Source organism: Papio anubis, chromosome 14 (assembly GCF_008728515.1).
Source record: "Papio anubis isolate 15944 chromosome 14, Panubis1.0, whole genome shotgun sequence".
NCBI classification, from domain to species: Eukaryota; Metazoa; Chordata; class Mammalia; order Primates; family Cercopithecidae; genus Papio; species Papio anubis.
The window spans coordinates 60412367-60439103 of NC_044989.1; the positions used below are offsets into that span (position 1 = coordinate 60412367).

At 41.6% G+C, this 26737-nt stretch overlaps 1 long non-coding RNA gene across 5 annotated transcripts in view; it reads right to left on the reverse strand.

Moving 5' to 3' along the window:
• Positions 1–26737, reverse strand: part of LOC108581646 — a 441215-nt gene that overhangs the window by 388664 nt on the left and 25814 nt on the right. Inside the window, exon 1 of one of the 5 annotated variants that reach the window (XR_004178270.1) lies at positions 16707–20257. The exons of the other annotated variants lie outside the window; for them this stretch is intronic. This is a non-coding gene — a long non-coding RNA (uncharacterized LOC108581646). Of the gene's footprint in view, positions 1–16706; positions 20258–26737 lie in introns of those variants that run through there. 5 annotated transcript variants of the gene reach the window in all.

A 26737-nucleotide genomic window follows, 5' to 3' on the forward strand; every position in this document is an offset into this window, starting at 1 on the left:
GGCTGTAACACTGGTTGCTAGAGCTATTATGAACTAGGCTCTCAGTGCATAAAGATGACCCACCTGTCCGATTAGGTGCTCCACTTTGCCCTTGATTACAGCAAGAAGACTCAGAGCTACAAACAAGGTTATTATTTTTAATAAAATAGTAATCATCTCTTACATTTGAAGAGTGCTTTACAGCTTATAAAGCACTTTCATTTCCATTATCTCATGGATAAGGCCAAACAGGCCTGACAGCAGGGCAAATAAACCAAAACAAAAACTTTTTTCTAAAATAGCCACCTTGAGTGCAAATGCTGAAAATCCAAGAATAAAAGAAAATAGAAAATTAGAAACATAAACCTATAACCATACCAAAGAGGAGAAAAACAAGTGGATCAAGAATCTATAGAGCAAAGCAGCATACAAATTGAAGCAATCAATACAAATCACAAGAAAACCAAAGCTACAGATCAAAATCTAAACCATGCTGGCTAGTTCTAAAATAACCACTTAAGTCTCTGAATACAGGAACAATGCAACTTCTCTGAGATAAATCATTGATGTTAATTACCTGCAAAGATTTGGTGAACACAGATTCTTCATTTTACTTAGGTAGCAAGACATTGTAAAAACAAATCTTAACTCAAGCAGAGTGTTCATTCCTGGCATTGTTTTTCTAACTCTGATCTCAGTTTCAAATGAAGTGTCTCTATCCCAATACACAGTTAGTACACCCACTCCATCCCAGTCAATAACCCTTACTGAGGACCTACCTACAGTGCACAGTGCTGGGCCCATCCTGGAGCCTCATCTCAATAAAGTACTATGCAATTGCACAAGATAAGTGCTGCTTTATTAAATATACAACCTCATTTGTAGCCCTGAGTTCTCTTGCTGGGATCAAGAGCAGAGCGGAGGATTGGTTAAACTGGGTCATCTTCGTGGACTGGCAACACTCAACCTGGTGGCATCTCTGAAGGCCATCAACTCACAGAAATGTTCATGCTAGGACACTTGTGCTCTCCACAGTGAAAAATTAAAAGTTAAGTTTAATTAATTCAGATAAAATGAGAAACAGGGAAGGCTGGAGATTAACCAAAAGTCAAACTATTTGACTATTATGTAGAAAATATTTGTATTAGTCAGAGTATATTCAATAAATTTAAACAGGCTATCACCCCAGAGTTTGTTCATGTCCTTCAGTGCCCTCTCTAACAAAGAAATAAGGATGGTCTGTAATGGTCTTCTCAATATTCATCCATGTGGCCTTCTAATATTCTCAAGAATAGTTGGCCCTCTAAAGCTGACTGAACTTTTTGTTGTTGTTGTTGAGTTTGTTTGAACAGTGTGCAGTTTTGGTGTAGGATGATCTACATGTGGATCTATATTTATCTGCTCTAAGACTTAGTTTCCTTATTTGTAAAAAGTTCACGTTATAGAACCATTTAAAGATTAAAATAGAAAATGCGTGTAAAACAACCATCTCAGCGCCTGGCACATGTTCTATACCAAGGAAATATTACCCTTTTTGTTTTCTTTGAGATCTCTGTTTTTGGCCCGAAACTAAGTATCAATTTGCCATGTTGCAGGTCTAGATCATCACAAATTATAAATTAGTGGAAAGCCAAAGAATGAAGTGTGGGCCGGGCGCGGTGGCTCAAGCCTGTAATCCCAGCACTTTGGGAGGCCGAGGCGGGCGGATCACGAGGTCAGGAGATCGAGACCATCCTGGCTAACATGGTGAAACCCCGTCTCTACTAAAAATACAAAAAACTAGCCGGGCGTGGTGGCGGGCGCCTGTAGTCCCAGCTACTCGGAGGCTGAGGCAGGAGAATGGCCTGAACCTGGGAGGCGGAGCTTGCAGTGAGCCGAGATCGCGCCACTGCACTCCAGCCTGGGTGACACAGCGCGAGACTCCGTCTCAAAAAAAAAAAAAAAAAAAAAAAAAAAAAAAGAATGAAGTGTGTATAGTTATTCACGCATCAGTTCATTTCTTTTGCCTGTGTTTGTGGCTACATATTTCATTCTGTCCTGCATTTTCAAAAAACTTCAGGCTCCTCAGGGTCAGGAATTTTATTCCCTACTTCTTTCATAATTCCCTTTGAAACTCTAGTCCACTTTGTTATTGGAAAGTACTCAATTATTTTATCAGGTATATTTAACAGTATGTGCCTATATACAACTACATTTCATGTGATCTGTAGTCATTGGGGAATGAGCTATCCATACTTCTAAATATTTCTGAGAACTGAACCCTACTTTATTTTTAACATTCTTTGGAATATTGTGACAACTTTAGATGGAGACATTTCTACCATTCTTTACATTTCCTTACCTGTTGATACCTACAAGTTTACCTTTTATATACCTTTTTGTGTACTATGTGTATCTCGATCTATTAGATTGCTCAAGAACAAGAATTTAGTGTTATAGGATTAGCCTATAGCATAGCTATGCCATCATGAATGCTGACAGTGGAGGGTCTTCTGCACAAATATTTCATCCTGCAAGCAATAACTATGAGCTTTAGCCCATGGACTTGAAAAGATGTACTTGGACGACTCTTTTTGCTTATTTTATGGATTTTAGTCATTGTGATGGTTATTATACGTCAACTTGACTGAGCCATGGAGTGCTCAGACATTTGGTCAAATATAATTCTGGGTGTGTCTGTGAGGGTGTTCTGGATGAAATTAACATTTGAGTCAGTAGACTGAGTAAATCAAAATGCCATTCCTAATGTAAGTGGACCTCGTCCAATCAGTTGAAGATCTAAATAGGACAAAAGGCTAAGTAAGAGAAAACTTTTGCCTGACTGCTTGAGCTAGACATGGGTCTTTTCCTCCCTTTAGACTCAAACTGAAAAATCAACTCTTCTTATGTCTTGAGCTTGCTGGCTTTTGGCCTGGAACTTACACCATCCATTCCACTGGGCCTCCAACTTGCCACCTGCAAATCTTGGGGCTTCTCAGCCTCCATAATTACGTAAGTCAATTCTATAGTTAGTTGGATGGATGGATGGATGGATGAATAGAGAGATAGATTATTGATCAATTGATTGATTGATTGATTGATCCTGTTGGTTCTATTTCTTTGGAGAACCCTGACTAATATAATCATGTATACCCACTCTAGCCCTGGGTAAGAGGGATCCCTGCCCTAGCCTCATACTTTAGAGAAGACTGCTTACCAAAAACAAAACAAAATAAATATGCATGTATTAAAGAACACCTGGGCACCACTGTCCCTCAGGACTCAGCACTCATTACTGTCACCACACAACCAGTAACCCCAAACATCCACTCTCATGGTCAACACTGTTCAAGCCCCAGGGAAAGTCTTTCCACATCTTTTTCTCTGTATTCTCAAAACAAAAAGCAACTGTGTTTGAATGCCATGGCCATTGTGGGCTGTGCTGCTGACATTGATATAGATATCACTTTAGAATATGGAAAACCTGAGCATTAGAACTGCTTGGCCAAAAGAATAGTTATCTTGTCAAATCTTTTCTCTTAGATAGCTTGAATTCAATCGATTCTTGGATAACTTTGGTTTCCCAGAAGTGCTAAGCATTCTTGTCATGCTTTTGGGTCCCAATTCATGATTTCAGAGGAATTCATGAATAAGCATGGTATTTACAACAGTTGCAAAAATATTTACCAATTCATATTACTCTCAAATTTATGTATGTGTAACATTCGTGAAGCATGAGAGTAAATCTTTAGCTTAGTAAGTAGATGGACAAGACTTCTCTGAAAAATAAGATTTAGTTCTTTTTCAAAAATTAAATGTAAAATGTCAGCTTCATTTACACAACTTCAACTTAAAAATTTGATATTATCAATTGTAGGTTATACTTTGTCTTTTATTATAATACTTCTATATATTTTATAAGAAAAAATCTTTTGAAAGCATACATAAATATAATTTTAACCTGTGTTTTATGTTTACTATGCATTACATTTTTATAAAAACATATTTGTATAATTTTATTACAATTATAGCTTTTATTTCTTAGATCACTACTGTCATAGAAAGCCAAATGTATGAAAATTTTGATCTCCATAATATTTTTTGTTAAAATTAAAGTAAGAAAACAAAGTACACACATGCCTTTATTTTATTACTCAAGCAAACATCATCAACCATAAAAATGACTCAGATATGCTCCATAACAATTAAATTCCGTCATCTTTGATTTTCTGCCAACTTTCAGTCATATGAAAAGAATAGCTTTAAACATATTTGTCAATTTTGCCATTAGGAAGGTACAACTGTCAAGCTTGGAGGATAGACATATTTTAGGTAATAGTTCATTAGTTTGATTTACAACTTTGAAGTATTTGGACCTATGTTATATGGGCCTCCATACGCACTCTTGCCTTAGACCCCACAAATATAGGCCTACAGCCATGTTCCCAATAATAAAGTAACGTTCAAGGTTAAGGAGTGACTATGTACATGTGGCCACACAAATAACATCTTTTTTGTTCTTTAAGTTCAAGAAGAAACATACTGAACTGAGAGATCATGAAAATATGGGGAAATTCAGTGGATCAGTTGGTGCTTGAAACGTCAAACATAGGAACGGGTGAGAGGGAGGCTGCTAGATACTCATCATGGAGGCTGGCTTCTTTTTGACTCATCAGGCTGCATCTGTGTGGTATGACACAAGGTTTACCATTGTAAGCCTTCCCATCAGTCTGTCACAGTGACTGTGATTCCCAAGAGTATTTTTTTTGTTTTGTTTTGGTCTTTTTTTATTGAGTCACAGTAAGCTTGAGGGCTTTCCTCCAAATGCAAATGCCCCATGGCACAATAAAGCATGATCAACCACTACATTCTCTCTTATATCTGTCCACTGGAGTAGAGCATATTGAGTCCTTGGCAATGGGTCTAGGGGCATGGCCCACTAAGCACTCTGCTTGAGGCAGGTGCAGGAAAGTTAGGACTGTGAGTGGTTGGTATCTTGGTGCTTGGGAAAGAAGCACACTGAAAGAGGGAGGGGTGACATGATGGGCAAGAGGGCCTGAAGACAAATGCTACCTGCATGATAATGACTCTTTGGGCTGGCCGACTTCCTTATTCCTAATTACCCTATCTGACTCTCTGGCCCCAGACCTCCTGGTGACAACACCCTCTCCAGAAGGCTGACAGATTCTCAAGAGAGAAAGGGGAAGAGCCAGAAGCCCAATGCGGGGCTCAAAGTGTAAAGACATGGGTACTGATGACCATGAGTCATCTCCTTAGAGAAGTCACCAGATTCTGGTGCTTCTGTGGCCCCTGTCTCTGAGAGGAAGCAGTCAAAGTCTCCTCCCTCTCAGGGATAGACAGTAGTAAATTATAGGTGTAGTACTTTCTATTGCGGATGGTAGACTCAGGGGAGCCCATTAGGCCCAATTCTCGGAGGCAGGGAGGGAGATATAGAGTTTGGCTAAAAGAATGCTGACATGGGAGTGAGATCTGAGTGTCATCAACTGGGTGTATGACCTTGACTGAGTCATCATATTTCTTTGTGCCTCTGTTCCCTCATCAAAAGGTTGAAAACAAATGTTGCCAAAATCCCATCTCTCTTTTTGTTTTTTAGATGAAGTCTCACTCTGTTACCCAGGCTGGAGTGCAGTGGCATGGTCTTAGCTCACTGCAACCTCCGCCTCCTGGGCTCAAGTGATTCTCCTGCCTCAGCCTCCCTACTAGCTGGGATTACAGGTGTGTGCCACCATGCCCAGCTAATTTTTGTATTTTTAGTAGAGACAGGGTTTCGTCACGTTGACCAGGCTGGTCTCGAACTCCTGGTCTCAGGTTATCCATCTGCCTCCACCTCCCAGAGTGCTGGGATTACAGGTGTGAGCCACTGCATCCAGCCACCCATCTGCTTTTAACATGCTGCAGAGGGGAACCAGAAAAAGTGGAATTCCTGTGTCCAGTTTTAGCAGTGAACAGACCTCGCTCACAAAGAAACAACACCAGGTGCCGCATTCAGCCTGCCTGCTGAGAATTTGCTTGCCAAGAGGATAACAGAGTACAGCATAACCTTGTCATTGCCATTTCTAGATAACTGAAAGGCAGTCACATTCTTGACAAAATTGTTTCCTCCTCTGTTTATCCCAGTGATTCAGATGTCCCTGCAACAGCTGGGGATATACAAGGTGAAACACCTGATAGAACCCTGTACTCCTAAGACCTGGGAGGAAATGGGCTGGGACTTCTCTTGGGTTTTTCCTCTGGCAGGAGTCAGCCTTCTCTGGCTAAAATCAACCCCCACTGGAGCTGGGCCCCTGAGTCCTGGAGTCTCACCAAGGTAGTGGCCTCAGGGACTTGACATTCTAAATAGATGACCATTTGTTTTTGTCATTACATTTGTGATTTTGAAAAAGACTTTTGGCCTCTTTATATCCCCATTTTTCCATCTATAGAATGGAGATAGCACTATCTGTTCCCTTTACTGATTCACAGAAAAAGCATGAAAATCAATGAGGTAGCATGTGTGAAAGAAACTCCCTAGTCAATAGAATCTTGTTGCTTGGTCTGGTAAGAGACTGCTCCTAATGGTAGACCAAGACACACCGATGAGCTTGAGAAGAAAGAAAAGAATAGTGGGAAGCTTAAAGGAGATAAAAGACAAGTTTTCAACAGGAATACTGAAATGACTCAATAAACTGCCTCTCTGGTCAGGAATGGCCCTAGCAATAAATGAGAAAGTAAAATTTGTCATTTCCTACCCACTTAAATGCCCTCAATTTGCCTATGTGTGGTCCAGAGCTCTGCATTCCTAACCACCCTTTCCCATACTCATTCTCTGCCCACATTCTGAAGAACTGTTCTAGAAAACGGTCATGTTTATACATCAGTTTATGGGCAACTACTGCGAGGTAAATGTAGTTGCTCTTTTAAAATTGATGGCACGCTGCCTTAACTCAAAGTAGTGACCAACACTAGGGATTTCAGATATATGGAAGAGGAATGGGGAAGACTTTGCCACCCCAACTCACACAATGTATAGGGTCACCCAGTCCATGCAGTGAAGGATCATCCCTCTCTAAAGAGATGCAGTCTGGAGAGAAAGATAGCTACAAAGGTCTGGCAGAACTTTACGCTTTCAGAGCTTCAGTTATTTCTCAGAATAACGGAGGTGAGTAAGCATTATTAACACTCCCGTTCCACAGAGGAAAAACACAGAAACTCATAGATGAAGTAGCATCTCCAAGATATACAGGTTAGTACACAGAGAAACCTGGATGTGAACACAGCCTGCCACCCGAAAGATACTAACCATTGTGCCTAATACCTCAGGAGACAAAGCACCCTAAGAAGCTAGATCCACACTTATGAGGGTTCTTTGATGACTTTTTCTTAGCAAAACAATTCAGGACTTCAGAGCTGTTCTTGAGGCCTAAGTTCTATGATATTACCCTTCGGCTTTGCTTTTACCATCTGGATTTATGAACCAAAGGCAGAGAAGGAAAGTTAATTCCAACTGTAACTTGTTTCACTGGATTCATCTAATCGTTCACCTTTGCTCAATGGGCCTGTCTTCACTGAGGGATCATAACGGGAGATGGAGGGAATGTGGAATGTGGAAAAAGAGAAATTGCAGGCACAACTTTGGAACTGCAGGCACTGAGTAAACACCAAGTGCAATTCTTCACCTCCAAAGTCTCAAACAGTTGCATCTCTCGGCAAAGCAAGGCCTAAAGCACAGAACTTTCCCTTCTAGGAGCTTAAGCTTGATCACACCTTTATAGTCCTCTGTGGAGCCTTTAAACTTGGCAGTGACCTCCAGGGTTATGCCCCTTGGCCCTCTTCTCATGTATGTGAAACAGAGATCATGTTTTTAAATCTCATTTGACAGATGAGGAAACTGGAGACCCAGAGTTGTTAAGTGTCTCACCTAAGGTCACACAGTTAGTAACTAGGAAAATTGAGATTAAACACAGATTTCCTAACTGTCAGACCTAGATTATTTCCAATCATTCCCCCAGCTTCTTAAAAGCCTTATAGCTACACATTCCACTCCTAGTTTTGTATCCAATAGAAAAGACAGTATATATTATCCATACAAAAGATAATATATATTATCCATACAAAGACTTGTACACAAATGTTATAGTGGCTTTTATCACCCAGCTCAAACTTCAGATGCCCTAAATACCCATCAAGAGGTGAATGGATAAACAAATTATGGTATAGGCATACAATTATTATTCCCAAGCAAGATCTATTGCCATGTCCAACAACATGGATGAATCTCAGAATAATCATGCTGAGTAAAAGAAGTCAGACAAAAGGAACACATGCTGCATGGTTCCACTTCAGTGAGGCTCTAGATAATGCAAACTAACGTATCGTGGCAGAAAGCACATCGGTGATTTCTCGGGATGGGGAAGGGGACTGAAAGGATAGGAGTGAAGCATTAAAGAGACCCAGAAAACTTTCAGGGTTGGATGTGTTCACTACCTTCATTGTGGTAATAGTTTTACAGGTATATGCTCTTGTCAAATTTTATCAAATTGTACACTTTAAATATATACAATTTATCATATATCAATTATACCTCAATGTAGCCTTTTTTTTTTTTTTTTTTTTTTAAGATGGGGATTCACTCTGTCACCCAGGCTGGAGTGCAGTGGTGCAGTCTTAGGTCACCAAAACCTCCGCCTCCTGGGTTCAAGCGATTCATCTGCCTCAGCCTCCCAAGTAACTGGGACTACAGGTACATGCCACCATGCCTGACTAATTTTTGTATTTTTAGTAGAGACAGGGTTTTGCCATGTCATCCATGCTAGTCTCAAGCTCCTGACCTCTGGTAATCCACCCACCTCGGCCTCCCAAAGTGCTGGGATTACAGGCGTGAGCCACTGTGCCCAGTCAATGTAGTTGTTTTTAAAAACCATATAGCTCCTTTTGGGCCATCCCCTACCTAACCCTATCCCCAGAAAATGCTCTCCTTCCTCAGACTTTGGTCTGTAACAAGGTCATTGCTGATGGCATAGTAGAAAGGGACCTGACCAATACAGATTAATCATTATTCTAATCACAATATAGTCTTTTCCTCCTCCTTGTGAACACAAATTTAGGGTGAATGCAGCATCACTCTAGGCAAAGGCTTTCCTTTTTTCCTGCGTGGGGATCACTTAGTAAAACAAACAGAAGCAGTTATTATTATTTTTCCCATTAAATAAGCCTAGTAAACAGTTGGACTAGCCTTTAAGGTTTAAGAGACATTTCAATTGTAGAGGGCTGAAAAGATACAGAGATGGAACAGATAGAGTAAAAGAGGGGACAAAAGAGGTGGGGAAGAGAGAGGAAAAAGAGGAGACCTGAGAGCTAGAAGCAGTCTAGCTGGAAGGGCTAAAACAGAGCTGCAAATACTCTTACTGCAAATCAGCAGGCAAGTTGCTGGTAGGGCTGCTGCTGAGCCACCCCATGGCTCCCAGACCCAGAATGAAGGTCAAGAGCCTGGGGACCTTTCCCATCTCTATCTATGAAAGTAAATTGAACTTCAGCTGAGCTGCTCCACATTCTCTGCCAACTCAGGGACACATACACAATCCAAGATCAAGAGACAGGACAGAGCTGGGTGCGGTGGTTCATGCCTGTAATCCCAGCACTTTGGGAGGCCGAGGCAGGCGTATCACGAGGTCAGAAGTTTGAGACCAGCCTGACCAACATGGTGAAACCCCATCTGTACTAAAAATACAAAAATTAGCCAGGCATGGTAGTACATGCCTATAATCCCAGCTACTCAGGAGGCTGAGGGAGGAGACTCACTTGAATCCAGGAGGCAGAGGTTGCAGTGAGCTGAGATGATGCCATTGCATTCCAGTCTGGTCATGCCATTGCACTTCAGCCTGGGCGACAGAGTGAGACTCCATCTCAAAGAGAGAGAGAGAGAGAGAGAGAGAGAGAGAGACAGGACACTAGAACCAGGTTGTCAATAAGTAGGCATGATGGCAAAGTTGGGGGACAGTTTTCTGCCCCATTGCCTGAGTGAAGACAGAATTAGTTTAAAAGTGATGGATTTCCTCTAAGGAGAGGCCAAGACTCTGCCCTGGGTTGTCTCCACTGGCAGAGGGGATACAGCTCTTGTGAGGGGAATCCCTGACTAGGGGAGTCCCTAGCTCATATGAGGGGAGTTCCTGGCTATTTTGTTACTGCTGAGCGCTTGCCTGGAAAAGCTGCCTGATGCAGAAGGGAACTTCCTGCCTGCCCATGTATATTAGAGAGGGTTCTCCAGAGAGACAAGGACACATATGCAATTCAAGATCAAGAGACAGGACACAGCCGGGCACGGTGGCTCATGCCTATAATCCCAGCACTTTGGAACCCATAGGAAACACACAGATACATAGGAGGGGATTTTTATGGGAATTGGCTCGCACAGTTTTGGAGATCAAGAAGTCCACAACATGCCTTCTACAAGCTGGAGAACCAGAAAAGCCCATGGTGTAATTCAGTCGGAGTCCGAAGACCTGAGAACCAGGGGAGCCAGTGTCCAGGGCAGGAGAAGATGGATGTCCCTGCCCAAGAAAAGGGAGTGAATGTGCCCTTCCTGCCCTTTATTGTTCTATCTGGGCCCTCCACGTCCTGGGTGATGCACACTCATGGGGTGAGGGTGGATCTTCTTTACTGGGTCTACTGAGTCAGGTGCTGTCTCTTCCAGAAACACCCTCCTGACACACCCAGCCAAAATGTTTTCTCAGTTATCTGGGTATGGCCTAACTCAGTCAAGTTCACATGAAGTTAATGTTCACACCGTGACACCTCTAACACCAGGAAGGAGGCTCTGAGAACCTGAGGCATTGGGGATGCCGGCGTTGCCTGCCTTGCGGACACTCAGAGTGATCTCTTAGGAAAACGAAATAAAATCAGTTGGTGGAGCTTATTAAAAATGTACATACCTGCAAAAGCGGAATCTCTAAGAGCGCTGCCAGATAATCTGCATTTGAACAAGCTTCTCCAGATAACTCTTACCCATATCAACATTTAGGAATCACTGCTCTCCTGGCTTAGAAAACTGGGAACCTGGTATCCCTTTCACAAACAGTTGAATACTGGACTTTCTTCAGTTTACAGAAAGGAAAGGGAACACCTCCCTATAAAATAACCAAGATCTTTCCTGCCCTGGATATTTCTCACAAAGGGTTTCTCATGCATACTCAGTTACATATTCCACACAACAGACTTAAAGGGGGAAATCTCTTCTGTCAATTACTTGCCATTCCATGGAAAAGCACGCAGGCAGACAGGAAGGCGGGAGGCCATGGTGAGCTGTTGCTGAGTTGAGCAGAGTGCAAGGCCCAGGCCTCCCATCTGATGTAATTCCAATTTGTCCTCATAACAGCCCTAGGAGCTACAGGTTATTACTCCTATTTTATGGTAGAATCTAACACTCTTGCTGAGCATTCCTGACCATGCAGCCTTTGCTCTCTGTGTAGAGTATGCTGCAATCACTAGGACCCCAGAAAAGGGAATGTCATTAAGGAAGGTTTGAGGCCAGAAAATTAATTAGGATCCAGAGAGCATAAGCCTGTTCCCTCCACCAGCACTTTCTCATCAAAAATCATCCCATTTTTCTGTTTCATACCTGGCTTGGGTTTCATCGCCCCCACTGGTGATAAGAGGCAAGCCTCTGCCCCTCCCTCCAACACTGTGGGCTAAAAGATTTCCCCAAAAGGACATGCTTCTACCCACACACAGCCCAAATGTCTGGAGGTGGGGCAGAGACCCTGGGAAAAAAGAAGGTTGCACCTGTACCTGAGTCACTGCAACATGGAACATGGCAGGACAAACATAGCCTGTCAGGTCACGTCTGCCCAGGCTTTGAGGCAGGTGTTTCCAGAATGTGTGTCATGCTGTTTCCAACCAGGTGGGCCCAGATGTCTTGGCTGCATGCCTCATTGCGAGCCCCACCTCCAGCCCCATGGGGGTGCCCTGTCCCTTGCCAAGGAGCAAACTTTCATATATTACAATATAGTCAAAGGCTTTCATGTCGTAGGAACAACTAGGGCATGGACCCAAGGACCGCAAGAGAGGGTCTCTGGTGACGGAAGGTGGGTATGGTCACCTGGGGAGATGGGAGCCAGGCTAGGAAGCTCCAGCCTGCTTATAGAAAGAGACATGAATGAGAGGTATGGCATTTCCTTTCTCCTTCTCTCTGCAATGTCTTCATCTGCAAATTTGGAATCAACTATTGCCTTACTTTTGTTACCCCAAAAGCAGACTGTGGAAAAAGGATTTGGACACAGGTACTATTTTATTTCAGAGGCAATCACAGGAAACACAAGTGAAGGAGAGAGGAAAATGAGATAAGGAACAGAGAAGAGCCAGGAAATAAGCTGGGTACCATGAAGCTCTATCCTTCTCTGTTCCTTTAAGACCCATATATAATGGACCAGAGAATTGTCCCACCAAAGGATGGAGAAATGGGTATGCATCTACTAACTCCCATCCTGGATTAGTTGAGAATTGCCCCTGAGGGCAAATTAAAATCCCTATAATCCTGGGCTGCCTTGTACATGGGCAGATCAAGCTACCACATAGAAGGAGAAAAAGGCTTCAGACACGGAAGCTAAGAGACAAGGGGACTTGAAATGGGAAGCTACTAGTGGGCAGGGGGGTTTTGTCTACTGTACCTACAGGTTTCCTTGGAATGGGGCCAGGGAGGTGGTTGATACACCAATAATATAGGCTATACTTATCTTCCCCATGGAGTGTTAAGATTAAATGAGGCAACACAGAAAACCCTTGGCACTCTGGCACACAGTACACACATGCAAGAAAATGCCTCAATTATTATTAACTTTGGGATTTACATCACTCTCTATATTATAAACTCTTCTCACCAGACTGGCCACACAAATGCCTCTCTCTTGCCTAAGTTCTAACCAAAAGCTCCTGGAGACCAGCACCTGCTGAGGCCAACATGTGAATAAATAGAGGGGTCACTGGCACAAGGCCCTGTGGAACTACCCAGAGAATGGTCAGTCCAACACAGCACATGCTCTCCACAGAGCCACTGGCTGGCTGAGAATTCAGTCTGTCTGCTCTGTGAAGTCATCGTACCCTGGACAGGAGCCTTAACTAAATTCCCTTGTGATCTCTTGGCACTCACATCCTCAAATGTCCACAGCATTCTCAATTTATCTTCTACTGTTCAAGTTCCATGACTAGAACACTCGAGCCAAACAATGCAGAAACCCAGCCAAGAGGATGCCTTCAGGATTCACATGGAACCCGTGAAACTCATGGGCATTAAACACACACTAAGCCTGTGCCTGGATGATAGACAATGACTGTGGTTACACAAATGCCTCTCATTTAGGAAAAATAGAACGTGAAGTAAGCATTAGCTGTTGGGGAGCCAATAATCTTACCCGATATCAATAAAAGTGATTTACCTAAGGTCACTCAGATGGTCCTAATTTTGTTCCTTCTTGCATTTATTCAATAGACATTAGTTTAGCATCTACTATACACCAGGTGAGTTTTAACTATATGCCAGGTGCAAATAACACAGCAAGAAACAAGACAAATAAGTTCTCCACTTTGATGTGCCCACATTCTCCTGTGGAAAACAGACAGTAAACAGGTAAATAAGTAAAAATTGTATTTCAGATACTGATGTGTGCTATTAAAAAATATAAAGCAGGCTAAGAAGATAATAAGTGATTGGATGGAGAATGGAGTTCTCTTTTTAGATAAAGTTGTCAGGAAAAGTTTGCTTAGAATGTGGCATGAGGACAGGATGAGAAGGAGAGAGCCATGCAAAGATCCGGAGGAAGGGCACAGGAGACAAGTCAACAGCCGGTGTAAAGGCCCTGAGGAAAGAAGGACCTTGCATGCTTGAGAAATGAGACAGGCAGTCTGGTTAGAACCTAGTGGGCACCGAGCTCTGTGAAGGCAGAGGTAGGCAGACTCCACTCAGAAGGAAGACAGAACCTGTGGGTTCAGATGCAGGTAGGTTCACACATTTCATGCGAGACATATAAAGTCATTCGCATCTATGGCTTCTGTTTGTCTTGGGGATGTAAGAAGTAAGATCCTCAGCATAAACGGAGGAACAGAAAAATTGCTGATGCTTTGAAGGGAGAGGAGGCTTGAAATATCTTGAAGAGAGGGCAAGCAAATTCACAAAGGCAGTGTGATAAGATTGTGGTACTGATCATGTGTCATCATAAACTTAAAGTCAGCACAGTTCTTAATTTCTATAGCCACATCAAGCTACTTGAGTATGGGCCCAGGGTAAACAGAGAATTGGGATTTTGACAAGAAAATTCAGTGGAGAAGGAATGGATAATAGGACTCAAACATCCCTGGATGTGTGCTTGTATCATTAACCATGAATCTGAGCCTGAGGCAGGCAATAGAGTCAGTGAATTCAAGGTCCTACTGGGGGTTGAACTAGGGGTGCTGAAAAAGTAGGATGTGATGTTCAGAAAGGAGACGCTTGAAGTCAAAAGTGTAGAAAAGGAACACTTATAGGTTATGAAGAGGACTAGGTACAATCATGGAAGTGTGTGGCACCTACTATAAGCCACAACATGGTAAACGAGGACGATCAGAGTGAATGGTACAAGGGGATATTAAAGACCTGTAAGACACAGTGTCTGCCACCCATGAATATAAAATGCAGTTGACAAGACAGACCCATGAGCAAGTAACAATAGCCAATAATGCCACGTTGAACCATGGTGGAATGTTAACTTTATTTAAGGTTGAGTTTAGCCAACCTTGACTCATGACTGTTCTCCATGACACATGTAACATTATCTCCACTAGTTTATTATCCTTACTTTATAAATGAGGACATTGAGACTCAAAAAGAAGCAAAGCCACTTGTCCAAAACCCAACAGTTAAAGTAAGACAAAAACCAACACAACTGCTGTGTTTTCTGACTCCTGGCTCGGTTCTCTGTAGACTAAAGAACAGAACTTAACACACAACACCATTAGATCATAGTCTCTGAGATCAGATTGCTCGAGTTCAAATCCCAGCTCCCCACCACTTGCCAAATAAACATGAAAAAGTGACGTCTTTTTATTGTGCCTCAAATTTCTATAAAAGCAGGATATTGTAGTATCTACCTCGAATGGTGATGTGAGTATTAAATGAAATAAAGCTGGAATAAACCTTGCCTGGTACATAATAAGCACTCAGGTGTTACTATACTAAAGTGAAGATTTATGATTCCTGCTATAAGCACTACTATCCTGTCCTTCTCAGATGCTATCGAGAAAATCCAGAAGAAAAGCCACCTGCCCTCTCCACCCCTGTTGTGCCTTTGATAGCAGCTTCATGGAAGATTAGGGTCTTGAGCAAGGTTATGATGGTGGACAGAAATTCTCAGACTTGAATCCACGGAAAGGTACAGGGAGGGCTTGTCCTATGGAATAATAGCATGAGCGAGGAACTGAAAGGGGGCCTTGGTGGGGGAATGTTCATGATGCAGTGAGGAAATCAGGCATCCCAGAAAAGGGAGGTCCTGGGAGCCCTGGGCCAGGGGAAAATTGAGCGAGTCTGGGGATGGGTTCCCTCTCAAGCTTCTCTGCTCTTTCAAGTGCACCCATGGAAAAATAGAAAGTAATTCTGCTTGCCCTCCCTTCTCCTTCTCTTCTGGTGGCCTCTGTGAGCAGGGAGCCATTCCACATAAATACTGAGCCCAAAAGAATCCATCTGAAACTGTCTCCTAATGAACCGAGTCCATCAGAAGTTATGGGAGCATCAAGGCGAAAGGGCTCCTCATCTCATGTTGAATCCTATATCCATTTTAATGCCCTGTGCATTTCCCCTGCCCCCAGCTGGGAGATGAAGAAAAATAGTGTGTGAAATAATGTTGGCTTAAACTTCAATGAGAATAAGAAGATTTTGAATGATAGTGGACACTCTGTTCTTAACTGACCTTATTATGAGCAGCTATTGAAGAATTTTCAGGATAATGAGCTATCTCATCTTCCATATAACAAGCTGTGAGCAGATTGCTCAGATAGTACGGTCTCAAAAAAAAAAAGAAAAAGAAAAAGAAAAAATAAAGGATATCAATGCCTTCCATAGTAAAAAAAATATATATATATATATATACACACACACACACACACACACACACACACTGTGGGTGGGGCTACTTCTCCAGTTAGGCTGTCTGCCATCAGGGATCCCAGGTCTCACGAAGGCACATCTAAGGTAGTGTTTGCCCCTCCAGCCGCACACCCCCAGTCCTGCTTACCCTGGAGTTGTTACGGTCCCAACACATTGCCACATAGGCAAAATCTGTCTTCAACACAACTCTCCAGCCTCTTTGCTAAGCGCTAAACCACCAGCAAGGAACCCCCCGCCACCCAAACAACACCTTCCCCAAAACCCAGCCTGAAATGGCCATCCCTGACTTAATAGTTATTTATTCACTTTCTCATGGAAAACCATTGACGAGTATCTTATACGTGTTCATCATTGAATGAAACAAATATAGTTTCTGCCCCCGCAAAACTAGCATAGAAGATGGATGTTAAATTTACAACCCCATAAAGTATGGTAAGTGCTGTGGTCAAGGAACTACAGGAACTAGTGGTACTGAGCAGAGAGGGCCCTAAGCTCCCCTATTGGGGGTCAGGAACAAGTCAGGGAACATCTATGCTTAAATATCCAAGGCTTGTTGTTGACATTCAGGGCATGCTCATGCCCATATGGACCAACCTACATAGACAGGCACAGAATTACATACCTTAGTCCTGAAGATCACGGGCCCTTTATTTCAGTGCCTCAGGCAGGTCTATCAGAAGACAACTTGCTGAGCAGCTACGTGAAGAAGAGGAAGCACCAGGATGGAGTCCTCATTTCAGATCTGCCAGTGACTTGCTATGCAAATGTGGGTAAAATACTCAACAACCCCTCTGAGTCTCAAATTCTTTCCCCTAAGAGTGAGGGAATTCAACAAAATGGCCCTTATACAACAACATTCTATAAATCCACAATCATTGAGGGCTTGGGAGAAATAGCTAATATCCCTCGCCCCTCCTCCTATTTAGCCCTCTCAAACCTCAAATATTATAAGCTCCTTATAACTAGCCCTCTGTAGACAAAGTTCCCAACTTTATGTCAGAGTTTCTATGGAAATAAGACTGGGGCCCTGCCTTCAAGTTGTCTACACTCAATTGGAGAAGAGAAGTTAGCTGAGTTACCACTACGTGAGACAGTAAATGACAAAAAGCTGTCAAAAGCAGACTACAAATCCATGCCAGTGTGGCACAGAGACAAGCATGACTCTTCTCTGCCTTCCCTGATACCTCAACACTCTACTGAATAGGTCGACATTCAAGAGAGAGCACATACATTTCTCAGGTGGCCAAAGAACTTTGTCCCCAAGTGTAAAAGGAAACATACTCTTAGCCAGGGTTTCTCAACCTCAGTACTACTGATACTTTGATATTGTTGTGAGGGCAGCCCTGCACATTGCAGGATGTTTAGCAGCACCCCTGACCTCTACCCACTCCCTAGAAGCAGCCCCGACCAACCAAAAATGTCTCCAGACACTGCCAGATGTCCTCTGAGGGACAAAAGCATCTCCAGTTGTTCTAGCCCAATACACAAAGAAAAATATAGAGGATTATCCAAAAAGATATTAACTATTTCAGACACATGAATAGAAAAATCACTTCAAGGCAGATGAGTTTTGCTCTTTGAAAAGCCCCTCCTGATACACTCAAGCTTCCTTGCTCTCACTTGTGGCAGAACTATTTGAATTATTCACTTATACCCTGAATTTGGAATGGGAATTGAGGGTGGTAGGAAAGTAACATGTAATATAAAAGTTTTTTTTTTGTTGACAAGAAAATAAATTTCTTGCTGTGACTTCCAAAAGTCACCCATTCAGCCTGCATGGTGACTGAAAACAGTGTCACTCTGGCCAGAAAGGCATCAGTGACCAACTGAATCATTCTAGCCCATTACCCCCTATCCACCGGGTGATGGTTGTCAGAGGAGAAATCATTAGGGGACATAGGGGTGGTAGGCACGCTAGGAAGCCACCTTGGACATTTGTCCATTAATAAGCACTTTCACTAATGACCTCAGAAGAGAGTTTTAGGAGTGGTGATTTAGAAAATAAGCAACCGTAACAACTAAGAAATTACAGCAAAGCAAAAAGACAAAGTTTTTACTTTACAAGACTTAAGAAACTGTTCCCTTGCTACTAGCATTCACTTTGGCTTTCATTGGTTCTTTTCTTTATCTTTTAAATACATTATCTGTGGCAACTGAATTTGCAAATAACACATCTGTAAGTGATAAAGCACAATATAATGAATAGGTGTGAGCCCCCACCCAATTCAAACATTAGAGTATTATGATTAGCTTGCACACTCCTGCATGTATCTTTCTTTTCTTTGTCACCTTCTTCTCCAGACATAATCACAGTCTTATTTCTACTGCTTTTTAAAAGTTTTTACTGCTTTTCAAAAGTTTGTTTTACCACAAATATATGTAAGCTTAAGTTTGTTGTTTTTGCTCTTGAGAACTACAAAAATGATATGTGTTGTGTTCTGGGACTGTTTTTATTCAGCATTAGTTTTGCAAAATTTATCCATATTATAACTTATATTCCATTCCGTTATATACCAGAATGTATTTACCAACTACTTGACATTCAAGTAGTTTTCCTATTTTTACAATTATGAGAAGGACAGTAAAACAAATTCATGAACACATGCCAGAGTTTTTCTAGAGTGTGTTTGCTAGGCCATAGGGCAGGCAGATGTTCACCTTATGAGATAGTGCCAAATTATTTCCCAAAGTGTGTGCACCACTAGTAATACATAAGACACTATATTGACCCACATCCTCTCAAACTTGATTTTCTTTGATTTCTTAAAATTTTCCAATTTCTATTAGAAATTCACTCACTTTTAATCCTTCTAAATTTTTCCCCAATTTCTGAACTGTCATTCCTACAAAAGAGATAAGACTCTTCAATCTTTTCTTTTTATTTTAAATTAATTTAATTGAACAAGGATTCATAGTGTATCTACCGCATCTTAGTACTATGATTTGTTTCAAAAAGTGGAAAACATAGTCCCTGCTCCCAGGAGTTAAAGAAAGCACAGTATCATGCAGATCAGAGCAACTGGAGAATGACACCAAATACAGATTCTAAGGAAACACTAAGAGAAATCAAGAAGATACAAACCAAAACAACAAACCAATTTTCATCTACCAAATTAGTACTAATTGTTTTTAAATGACAATGTGGAAAGTGCCAAGACAGATGCATTATCACACCTTCAACTGGTAGTAGTATAAATTGGTAGAATCATTCTATTGGGTGAGTTGAGAAAATTATTCAAAAGCCTTAAAATGTATGAATACTTCTTAATTCTTTTATTCTACTTCTAGGGATTTATACTACAAAAATAAACAAGGAAGTAGACAAAAACTTAATGACAGTGAAATTTTATGTGACAAATGACAGTGAAATTTTGTGTAATATAGCAACTATGGATCAAAGACAAAAATCAAACTTTACCAAATAGTCAACATTGAAGAGATTGAGTAAATAATGTTTATTGCAGCCAAACACTAGAATACTGTGTAGCCAATTAGAATGACACTGTAGAAGTGTGTTTATTGAAATGGAAAGATATCCAACTTATTCAGCGAAAAACATCAATTTACAAAGAATTATAGCTTCAAGTTTGCAAAAAAGAAAAGTGCCAGTGGTACATATGCATCAAAAAAGAGAAAAATTTTAAATAATCATATGCTACAAAGCTTGATATTTTCTAAATTCAAGCATAAATTGGAAAGGGTATAGGTAGAATGAATTAGAATTATTAGGAATGGCTGTATCAAGGAGTAAGACCTTGAGGGATTAGCTTTTTGAGAATGAGCAAATAAATAAAACGGTTCTTCAACTGATGGAATCCCACCTTCCCATCAATTTCAGCACCAGAGGGAGAGCAGGGATCTAAATTAGAAAATGGTCATGCATCTGTTCAGCAGCCTGCAGGAGAGCTGGCCAGGCACATGTTCCCTGGCTGGAAGGCTGTGCCAACTCCAAGGACCTTTTCTTTCTTATTTATTTATTTGTTTATTTATTTATTTATTTATTTATTTATTTATTATACTTTAAGTTCTAGGGTACATGTGCACAACTTGCAGGTTTGTCACATATGTATACATGAGACTTGTTAGTGTGCTGCTAACTATTAACTCGTCATTTACATTAGGTATATCTCCTAATGCTATCCCTCCCCCCATCCCGTCCCCACAATAGGACCCGGTATGTGATGTTCCCCTTCCTGTGTCCAAGTGATCTCATTGTTCAATTCCCACCTATGAGTGAGAACTCGTGTCCTTTGTAGGGACATGGACGCAGCTGTGTCCTTTGTAGGGACATGGACGCAGCTGGAAACCATCATTCTCAGTAAACTATCGCAAGAACAGAAAACCAAATACCGCATGTTCTCACTAATAGGTGTTCTCCAACGACCTTTTCTACTGCGCCCCTGGAATGCTCGCACTAAGTTAGTTGGTCAACAACCAGCCTGGGTCATTTAACACACAGGCAGCCTGTTTAACTGAATTACCGAAATCACCCCTGAACATATGATAGCCAAAAATGTCATTAGTTACAATTTACCTTGAATGTATTCATGCTCCATAAAGGAAGCTTGTTGTGGATTAATATTATCCAGGCATGGCTATAAATAAAGTGCCTTTTGTCCCTACTGACATAAATATCATAATGCAAATGTATCATAATTTCATAACCAAAACTTGTCTTCAGTATACTGTCTCCTAGAAAACGAAACTCAGCTTGATTATTTGCTGGGGTAGGGGGTAGGGGAATCCAACAGGAGGGAAGATGACTGTTCAATTGATAGTCTCAAACTTGCTTCAGAAACCAAATCATCTATAAGATTTTAAGGCAACAAAAACATGGAGAAGGGATGTTACACATTTACTCAAACATTATATCTCAATGAAATGGGTGTTTTCAAAAAAATTATTCAGCCTTTCAACTTAGGAAACACTAATCAATATAGGCATTTTAATGTCTTGATTTCCAGAAAAAAAACCTCCTCAAAGAATACAGACTCTTGAGACTCTGCCGTTTAAAAGAAATAAAGCCCGGGCATGGTGGTTCACTTCTGTAATCCCAACATTTTGGGGAGGCCAAGGCAAGAGGATCACTTGAGACGAGGAGTTCAAGAAAATCCTGGGCAACACAGTGAGATTCTGTCTCTACAAATTTTTTTTTTAATCATCCTGATGTGGTGGTGTGTGCCTGTGGTCCCAGGTGCTTAGGAGGCTGAGATGACAGGATTGATAGAACCCATGAGTTTGAGGTTGCTATGATCACACCGTTGCACCTCAGTCTGAGAAACAGAGCAAGACCTGTTTCTAAAAACAAAAAAAAAAAAACAAAAACAAAACAAAACAAAAAAAAGATACATAGATAAGTAAATAGATGATAGATAGATAAATATATGCCTCTGCTAGAATTTTCTTCAGCAAGGTTATACCGACTTCTAATGCAGACCCAATGGAGTTGTCACCCCTTCACACCGAGTCAGTGAGACCAGATTCCCATTTTCAGTCATCATAGCATCCAAATGACCAAGGAAAGATCATATATACTTGACAGATTTTAAAAGTATTATATGGACATTGAGTCCAACATTTCTCCAGTGGGGAACAAATGTGATCAACATCATTAACCAGAAAAGTATTATCTTAATACTGCTCTACATGAGAGGTAACTGTTCGACACCATTTGGAAGTGGGGTTCCCTGGCATGGCAGGAAAATCTCTACAGTAACTGCAGATACAGAGAGGCTGTTGTTTTCCCAGGTTTTTGTTTCTAACAGGTTCTATTCTGTGAAGAAAAGTGACTGGTTCCACATTTCTATGAGCAATATTAAAATTCACCATTGTAGTCTCACTTAATAAAAACATGGACACTGCAAGAGTCTCTACAAACACACCAGACTTGAAATTAAAGGGTGAGCTTATTGTTGTTATGGAAAACATGGATCTCTTTGCATTAGGACTTGGTGAACAATAAATAAATTTCCAGGAGAGGTCTCCTAAGCTGATATGCATTCAAGGTATTATCTTTGCTCTGACTGTATGTGCTTCTGGGTGAAAAAATTCTAATTGCACTCCCATTCAAAAATCAACCGTGGGAATAAGGAATCATGCTCATTTTATGCACAGCTGCCCGAAGGCCTTATCCTTAAAACAAATTACAGCACCTCCTATGCAATACGCACTCTGAAGCTAATTCTAACCCTACAGCAAAACTCCAAAATTAAACTTTAATCTGTGATCTAAACAATTTGGTGTTTGTGATCAATCTTGGTATTTTTATAAAATGCCAAGGTAATTGTTACAGCAGAGGAAGACAGGGTTGCCTAATAGCACATTCGGGTAGAACCAAATGAGGCTCCTGGGGCAGGAACTGGGTAGAAACAGACTTTGGGACTGCACCTGTACGGAAGTTAGGCCTCTGTCAGAGCCAGGGATGAGGAGAGAAGGGGAAGGGAGGAAGAAAAGGGTAGGGAGGCAGAAAGATAAGAAGATGATGGGACGCAGCGGGGAGGGGTGGAGGAGGAGAGGAGGGAGGAGATAGGGAAGGAGGGAGAAAGAAAGAAAAAAGGAAGGAGAAACAAAGATAAAGACAAGAGGGAGGGAGGGAAGGAAGGGAGGGAAGGAAGGGAGGGAGGGAGGGTGGGAAGCAGAGAAGGGAGGGAAGGAGAGAAGGGAGGGAGGGAAAGAAAACCTCCAATCACACATCCTATTTGCTTCCCCCTGTCAAAGACCCAGGCAGTCTGCCCCTCCATTAAAGCAATCGCTTTGGCCCTATTAGAAATTAAATTCGGTCTCTTGAAACCGTACACTCGGAAGCCAGTAAGGTGAAAGCAAATTTGACATGATATATCCAAAAGCAAAGGGGGCCAGGGGATGACAGGTTCCAGAGCAGGGAGAACACCACCTCAGAAACGTGCCCCACAGAAGAGAGTTCAAAGAGTTCCCAGAGAAGGTCTGCCTTTTCCCAACTGGCTGCAGAGCCTCTGCGTCCTGCAGCAACCTACTCAGCCGCTCTGATAAGTCAGACAGAATTCATGGGAGATTACCACACAGCTCCTGCCAAGCTGTGCTGCAGCGCGGGTAATAGATATGCTCCAGCACTAAATCCTAAAAGGCCCTGCTACATCTGTCAAGCATGCCCTGGAAAAGCACCCTCAGTTCAGATGTTATCACTGCTCTGCCTGCATCAGAAGATTTAGTGTCCACCCTGGAGGTTGCTTTTGCTGCACAGTTTTCAGGGGCAAAACAACAAGGGAGAAAGATGAGAGAAAAAAGGCAAATTATTCTTGCTTAAAGCAAAAGAAATAAAGTGATGTGCTTGCAGACTAGTTCAGCTTCTCGCCCTGCATCCAGAAGGTCCCAAATCCCACATTAAGGAGGTACTGATGTTCTAAGCTGATTAGCTAGGACGGTTAGAGTCCCTGGACTGTGACATCATGTAGATGATCTTCTATAGAGTGACTCTTTCCCAAGGAAAGCTAAACAACAAACCCAGCAGGGATCCATAGGCAAGAGATAGAAGATGCAAGCTTTTGATAATTAACTTTAAAACAGGTTCGAGAAAAAGCTGTTCTGATATAAAATGAACTTTTCAGAGCATTTGCTTAGGAAAAGAAAAAAAATAAATAAACCCCTCCAAACAGTTGTACTTCCCACTAACCATGTTTCCAGATGCAGCTTCTGTTTGTTCAAAATGTATTTTAAGCACTACTTTGGACATTTTGTTCATTATGAGCAAAGAAGAGTGTTACAGTTATATGTATTTTTAAAGTGTAGAGAAAAAAAAAATATATATATATATATACTCTCAGTGTTTTAAGCACAGGAACTCTGCATATTAACTGCCTGTTTTCTCACCAGAGCCTGTAATGAATCCAAGAGAAAGGAGTCTCAACCTGACCTACCATCTCAGTTTTCTGGAAACTGCTCACTCTCTTAGCCCAGGATAAGTGCCCAGGGTGTAGCTGGAGTGTCTGTGGGTCTTGGAGAGGTATAGACGGCAGGGGCATCCAGTGACATTGTAATTGCAGACCCTTGTAGTGGAGCTGAACAAATAAGCTGAGGACTGAGCTGACCTCTAACAGGACACTGGGCAGATGTTTAGATTCGGAATCAAGAAACAGAAGCCAAAGACCCATGTCTATGAGCATCACAATTACCTAAAAATATTAAAAACTTCTTGAAGAAAATTAGGTCATTTTCCTAACAAAACCATGTGTTGTCTTCATGCGAACCATGTGCCCACTCCTGAAAACAAACTTCGGGAAAGAACCAAGGATTGCCCATGGGATTAGAGCTTCCTAGTCTCAGTGATCTTCTCATTCAAAAACTAAAAGGATCTTCTTTTCAGAGGGCCTTCCCAAAGCTAATGATACTAAATTCATTACATGAATTGTCTTATTTAATCCTATCAACAGCCCTGACAGACAGGTAATATTATTATCTCTATTCTTCAGAGGAGAAAACAGAGGATCAGAGAGGCTAAGTAATTTGCCCAAGGTCACACAGCTTATCATTATTCTGTTATTTGTAGTGGGCCACCCAGTTCTAGGAACAGATTAAGCCCTCAATCAGAGCGTCTTCATCGTTTTATTGGATCAATATTTATTTCCATACTAGATGCTTGGAGTGCTTGCTGAAAACCAAGAAGCATATTTTGTCAAGAAGTTGGTTTGGTGGCACAGGAGCTGAAGATGACAGAAACTCTCTTTGAGGCCCCTGGAAGCCTCCCCACTCCCCTGAAAAACAGTAGAGGCAGCGATTGAAGAAAGTAACAGATGCCTCCTCCTAGCCTTCTTCACCCAGACCTTCGAAACTGTCACAGGCTGGGAGGAGTCACCGCCGCATCCCAGAGCTGAGCTCCAGGCATCCTTGTCAGAGAGCACTGGTTTGAGGTGTTTATGATCAGAGTCCAATTAGCCTAAGGGGAAATTAAACAATTGGCTGGCAGCTCACTGATTAGCAATTATTTTCCCAGAAAGTTGGTAGAAGCAGTGGTGACTGCTGAGCCCCAAATCCCCATGGCCTCTTAGTAACTTTGTGTAAAAACACTCTCATCCCTCTGTTTCCCCAAACAAGCTGCAGCTTCTTTGATAAACATTCTGGCCTTAGATTTTCATTCTCATTCAAATATGCCTTGGTATTTGATTTCTCCCGGTATAGCATATACGATGGTCACTTAATTATCACTCAGCCCTTTCTTCAAACCCACCATCCAGAAGAGGTAAGTTGGTGGTCTTGTCCTAGGGTGGAAGATGCATTTGTATCAACAGCTCTATACTCTTATCTTGTGTGATTCCAAACCCGCACAGCTAAGCCGCCGCAGGAGTTACAGAGTCCAGTTTCCCTCCCAGATACAACTATCTGGTCCACACGAGATGGAACCCAGGCAGAATACTGTGGTCATTAGATCATGACTCTGGAATTCACAAATCTTGTGTGAATTCCACCTCTGCCACTTACCATTTAGACAAGTTAATTAATTCATTCTGGATCTCAATGTCCTCATCTGTAAAATGAAATAAAAGTACCTATCTTGTAAGATTGTAATGAGGATTAAGTTGAATAAATACATGGAAATCACTTAGCACACAATGTCTAGCACAGAATAAGAGCTTAATGAATGGCACCTGGTATTGTTGCTGGTATTTTATTACAATTTATTCTCACAGGCTCTTTAGCACTACTCTCTAACCTGCTAACCTAGCTAAAGATTGTGGGGTTTTGGGGGGATTTTTCATTTTATTTTGTTTTGTTTTTCATCAACTGGATGACTTTAAAGAGAACTTTCAGAACTACTTTAAGAACCTAATCTGATTAATAGGCAACTAAAACTGACAGTCTTCCTGACCTCATAATAGGTCTCTCTTTACATATCCTTAGAACATTTCGGGTCTACCTCGTAGGCCACCTTGTATTGCTATTAAACTTTTACACGTATGGTTTTCTAATGAGACAACCTCTTTGAATGCAAAGATAGTATTTTATACTTGTGGGTGTCTTCCTCAATGTCTAACACAGGGCCAGGCACTGGAGGTCACTCAGTGTATCGGAAAGACAGGAAAATAAATGAAGACCTCAAATGGCTAATTTAATTGGGCCTCATGACCAGTTTCTCTAAATGTAGGAATTCTCTACATGTGAGGAACAGAGGTGATAACTCTGCGGTGTGGCACATTATGTCTTGTTGACTTGCTTTATGTCCCTGAAGCTAGAACAGGCCTTGACTGCAGGGAGTAGCATCTTACAAGGCACCAACACCAGCACTTAGCAAGCTTCTCTTTGGGCTTCTGGCCCTGCTGTCTGCAGACACAATCAGGGAAAGAATTAGAAGTCTGATTTTACTTCAAGATTTCTGGCCTCCAATATTAAAGTCAAAATCATGTTCACGTTTTTTTAAAAAGCAGGAAGTGCCACCATTGTTTCCTTGCAATGTTTCCAAGGCAGTGGGATTTTTTTAGTTGTTTTCCAAAAGCAAAGCTTGACGGTGACAGACCATCATTCTCTATTCACAAACAGAGCGAAGTCTAGAAAAGTGCATACATCAGTGGGAAAATGCTACTAATGTATTATTTCCTTGAAAATAAATCAATTCTTGAATGATTCCCAATAAAGAGATTGAGTCTCATTTGTGTTTTTAAGTCTATTATGCATTTAGGTCCATCC